Genomic DNA, 5,790 nt, shown 5'->3' on the forward strand with positions numbered 1-5,790 from the left:
ATTCTTAGAACTAAAACAGAAAGAAAAGAAAAAGTGCTATATTCAAGATGCTCTACTTCGCCAATTTCTATCCTCAGCTCACCTTATTTCTAAAGATACCTTCTTTCTTTTCACTGCAATAAATTTTAATTAATTTATAATAAAAAAGGAGTAAAATGAAATTGTTTGGGGGGAGTGCATATTTAATCCTATTTAATAGAATATTTGAACTAACTTCAAAATAGATGGTGCAGCTTGGAAACTATTATTTCATTTGCACAAATCTTAGGGATCAAAGTGTACATTTGGAGTGTATTTTTTAAGCCAGGACTTTGTACCTCCGAGGTAGCATATGCTCAGAATGCTATTACACTTACCAGCCTTCCTGCAAATTTGTGGTGTTTAACAAAAAACAAGCACATTTTTCAATTCAAGTCAGGAAGACTCTTTTATTTTTGCTGATTTCTCCTTCTTTTCTCTTTTCTAGCACAACCCTCAGGGCGCATGATGTAATGGCCAGCACTTGCACATGGGAGCCAGAAAGCCTTTCATGAGCTGCAACCTTTATTCAATAAAAATTATTGTGTTCCAGATCTTTTTTTCTTCCCAAAGAGGGGAAAACATATAAATATCATGTAGAAAGATTTAGGAATCCTAGAGAGCTCTGCAGGTTTTAAAAACATTAATTATTGTTAAAACCAAGGGAAAAGAAGCAACACACACAAAACCAACACCAGAGATTATTTTTACCCTAACTTGGTTCAGTGACACCAGATGTAGAACGGGGCTCTGTGCCTTGAAGTGTCACAAGTTTGAGTCAAAACTCAACTTCAAGTTAATTGGCTGGTTTGGGGGCTACACAAATTGAAGAGAGACATATTTGTTTCTGACGAGGAAACAGGGAGGGTCACTGATCCTGACTCTGCACCCCTTTGCTATGTTACCAGAAACTTGCTCCCCTAGGTAAATATCACTAAAGCTACACTTTTTATCTTTCCTGATGATAAAGAAATAGAAAACAAATGCAATCATCAGAAATCCTGTAGAAGAGTAAAAGAAACAAAACAAAAACAAAGGTGAGGCTTTATGCTGTCCAGGTGCATATTCAAAAGCAATGTTTGTTTGTCAACTCTGGGTTTTGCCTATCTTTCCAACTATGCTGACACCCATATGCATTTAAATAATATCTAATACTATGTTCTAATTTTAATATTTTGAAATGTACAATGGCAAACCCTATAATTAAGTGGCTGGGCTTCCTTGCATTCTGTTTTTATTGCTATTTCTAGATAAATTGCAAGCTTCTTTGGATTATTAGACAGGATTCTTTCCTTTAAAAACCCCATCCAGGTAGGAGGAAGAAACCATTTGAAATACTCTATATGTCATTCAGGGGGAAAAATTATCTACAAAAGAGAAAGAGCTACCATATGGATTCACTAGACACTAACCCTCTTGTCCACCCAAATTATTACACTCCCCACATAATAAGAAGACATTGAAGGGGCTGTGTTGTATGCCTTCCAGGCATAGCTCCATAGCCAGCAATTAGTCTATGTACTCAGAGGCCAAAAAACCTTATTGTCTAACTTGCTGTATAATTATCTGTTATGATGAACTGTGATTCTAAGGACCATTGTCTTTAAGCTTGGATCTGTGTATGGAGTAGATGTCTGGCTGAGACCCAAGAATGGACCTTCCTTTAAGTATCTCTGCCTGAGTGATTTCTCTGGTCTCTTCCTGGCTGGTAAAACAGAGACAGTTTCTGCATGATTTCTTGGGTTGATGAGAAGCAATTATGCCTTAAATGAAGTCATTCATGTCTGCCATCTTGTTTGCATATTTTCCAGTGTTCACCTGTTATTAAACCTGTCTTTAAACTGTAAGCTAGTTTCAAGTAGACTTTTGTGTCTAACACAGTTCGGTAATCAGAGGAAAACAAAATAGATAAAATGTTTTCTGCACAAATCACTCAAGCAAGAAATCTAATAAAGTGATTAAAATCTAAAATAGCATTTAAAAATTTCCCGGGAATTTTTATTTCTTTGAAAGCTACCTCCTTCATTACCTGAAAAATGGCATTTGTCTTAATCTTATTGTGAAAGTTATCACAAGTTGGTTATCTGGTAGGAGAGAAAGAAAAGGCAGAGGAAGGAGAGAGTATTAATAAATTTTATTTTTATTGTCAAAATAGTTATTATTGTTCTTTATAATATTACAATGATATATTGCCATGTGTAGGAAAAAGATTGCTGGGAGAATTTGTTTAAAATTGGCTGTGTTCGTAGGTGAGATTATTAGAAGACATGGACTAAATATTTAAATATCATATAATGCAATCAGATATGATTAGTCATTAAAAGTATGTTATAATGAATTCAAAACCACTAAAAGTATACTTTATATAGAAACTCAAAAAGCAGAAACTTTCTGTTTTAAATCTTCTGGTCTTTCATCTGCAAAATAAATGCCCACACTAGCCTTAATACAAGGAATGAATTATAGTTTAGGGTTAGAGCAGTCACAAAATGCAAATTAATATTATCACTTATTTAAACTGAAGTGTATTTTTAAATGGAGTTTTAATGAACAACTTTTTACACTTTTGATAGATTTTATATTTATTGAGCTATTTATTATCTATTCTTTGTTAATATATTTTACTTTATGTATGCATTTGGATTTTAAAATAAGCCACAGTAGTGAGCCGGAATGGTATTTTCTAATGGTAAATGCAAAATGGAATATTGTTAAGTAAATTGAAAATATAACTGAATATATGATACTCAAATTATTTCATATATATTCTCATTCATTTTGGAAAAGAATTATTTTTTAAGAAAAAGATATCAATTTAGGAAGTAATTTAATTTTAAAACAATTTCACGGTGTTCAACTTTTTAAAAATTCCAACTAACCATGTGAGTTTCATTTTTTAGTTTCAATGAAATATGATAAGAGTTGCTGAAGGTTTAAAAGTACTTAATTTATCACCACTGAACAGAAAACATTTCCCCCCGAAGAGGTTTGTACTAAGGTGACCTCTACTGTTTAAAAGAAAGGTTTGCAAAAAGCCGTCCTTCTCCTAAAATATTCAGTAATCCTAAATTACAAGGATAAAAGTGGATACTGCTGTGCTTAAAAGTATTTACTAAATTCATTACTGTTTCAATTATATATGTGATCTTTAAGCCTTTTTCCCTCAGAGCTGGGAAATTTCCTCTGTCATTTACTTCCTTGCATTTCGTGTACAAATTCTGACTGGGATCCCTGCCATTGCATTTGCTTCTCACTGAAGGGCTTTATCTGCTCCTGGTGGGGCAAAGTCATGACCCAGAAAAAAATTGATTCATGAATTCTCAGGGTGCAAGTAAAGAAGAGAGGAAATATGCCTTGGCTGAACTCCGACTAGTGACAATTTAAAACCTGTAATTAGTCTGAATTCAAGCTGCAAAAGGAATCTGAATTAAAAATTCATTAATTCAAACAGATATATTAACTTGAACAAACTAGATCTCTTATTATAAAGAATCACTTTTACAAGATGCTGTGTTATCTACTGGAACCTGAATTTTACTAATTTTAAAATTATTTAAAGGTGGTAGAAAAAGCACCAAACTATTTCATTGTGCCTCCTCTCTACTTTAAGAAAACTCACTTTTATTGGATTTTCCCGGTGTTAACACTTTAGTTCTGGGTTTTATTTCCACCTCAGTCCTAAATTTCATGTTTCTAAATTCTCATTGTCCTGTGGGGCACATGTGCTTTTGCTATTTCCCCCCTGATGTTTCCAAGACCCCCGTCCCCTTCAGCTAACTCCCTGACATTTCCATGAACTACACTGGTGAAATGTTATACAGTAATTAATGTTGATCCTAGTGCACACTCAGCCACCAGTACAAATTAGGATGGAAAAGGTTATCATAATATTTTGCTAGTCTATTTGGTAGGTTTGAATTGCACCCTGTGGGGGACAAATAAAAAGAAAGGCGTATTAAAGTTAAACTTCAGAAGAAAGACTAATCAGGTAGATTATTTTTAAACCACACGTATTTTAGGCTTTTTATCTGAAAATAATAGATCAGTCTGTGTGAACACGTTGATGTTTAAGCTATGACCCCCTCATGACCAATGCACAAGACTGTCAAGCAGGTTAGAAGGTACTATCCATGGCTGGGCTCAGGAATTCACACTAAAATTCTGTTGTCTTTGTGTGGAGTTCAAATCCAGGTACAAACAGCAGCTGGAGCCTCTCCAACTGTCAGTAGTGTCTGAAAAACATGAAGAGACTAAATAATTTAGATTACATGATATTGACCTGTATAATTGTTTAAATTAGTAATGCAGTCACCAACTGAAAGAGGTCAACCATCTGTAGAGGAAACAAAGAATTTGGTTTCATTTCCAAACAAACTTTTGAAGGGCAAATTGTTTTTTCTGTGGGAGGTAGGGGAAAGTCCGAAGACAGATTAATGGCTTCTCCTGCTAAATAAAGGTTAGCGCTCCTGTCATTTGTAGAATGCAACATCAATAGAGAAGTCATAGGGCAGCTGGTCCCAACTGCACATAATCAGTGTGCATGGCCAGTGTTTCTAATGGATTAAAAGGTAAGTGGCTTTAAGATTCATTTTATTTCATTATGTATCATCATCATTCATTGTGTGTGTGTGTGTGTGTGTGTGTGTGTGTGTGTGTTAGTACATGTGTATTTACCTAGGAAAAAAACTTTGGAAAGAATCCTGAAATTAGAAAAATCACATTTTTAAAGATAATGACAAATAATTTCTTTGTAATGAAATTCTACCTAAATCTTTATCTCTAAAGTTTGGAGTTGCTAAAAATCTAGTAATTGAGAAGCATACTTTTGTACCCAGTTTGTTTTGGGAAAAAAATATGCCCATTTTAAATAGATTAACACATACTGATCAAACTCTTGGTGTTCAGGCAACTTACACTGAATTACAGGCAGCAATAATTAAGTGTTCCTATCAACTTATTCTCCAAAGCCATTACCTTCCAACGGGTTACTTGCCAGGCAAAGTGGTTTAATTATTGGATTTCTTCTGTGATCCCCTGTTCTCCTGCCCGTTTACTTTAACAGGCTTCTCTGACCTCTTTATGGTACAACAAATTATAAAAGAAGAGAATGACAAAGAAGAAAGAGATTAAGTTCTGTGTGCCTATGAGCTAACTATGAATTTAATGCCATGAATTTTTTTAAACACAGAAACTATCTTTGCCATTGGTCTTTACTTTTTAAACATGCACGCTAGTGCCCACTCACCCACACCCACACACACGTATCATCATCTTAAATTGCTTGCAGCCACATGCAGAAAAATGTTTAGTAAATTTTTTCTCAAATCTTTTTGAAAATTTTCTTCATCCGTCTAACAAGAATGATCCGCAATATACTGTACATCCTGGCATCATTATTCATCTATTATGAAGAAATAAAACTTATAATAATTCAATATATCAGGAAGGTATTTTCATTGCACACATAAGATGTAGAGCTATTAATACTGTTTTGTGTTTGCAGTGATATCATCCAACAAATCTTTATATATTTGGACAATATCCATATATTGCTACTGAAATGTAACTGGTTGCTACTGGTTGATAACATATGGTAATTGGAAATGTAATCCTCTTTAGATTTTCTGAGAGTCTACTGAGGGTTTGGCACTGCAAAGCATGTAGAAATAAATTTAATAAATATACTACTCATAATGTTCTTAATGAAATTGAAATTCCATTGGCTTTTGATGGATCTATGTCCAGAACATAGCCATAATTTTCTAAGTCCTT

At 34.0% G+C, this 5,790-nt stretch overlaps 1 long non-coding RNA gene across 1 annotated transcript in view; it reads left to right on the top strand.

Annotated features, from left to right (window-relative positions):
- LOC110345661 (uncharacterized) overlaps window positions 1–2,149 on the top strand; it is a 60,670-nt gene extending 58,521 nt beyond the window's left edge. The window contains exon 3 of the long non-coding RNA XR_002389128.2: window positions 467–2,149. This is a non-coding gene — a long non-coding RNA (uncharacterized LOC110345661). The remainder of the gene's footprint in view (window positions 1–466) is intronic.
- The last annotated feature ends 3,641 nt before the right edge of the window (window positions 2,150–5,790 follow it).

This window comes from Heterocephalus glaber, unplaced genomic scaffold (assembly GCF_053883595.1).
Source record: "Heterocephalus glaber isolate CG9 unplaced genomic scaffold, H.glaber_assembly_v1.0 deba00001662, whole genome shotgun sequence".
Taxonomy (NCBI): Eukaryota; Metazoa; Chordata; class Mammalia; order Rodentia; family Bathyergidae; genus Heterocephalus; species Heterocephalus glaber.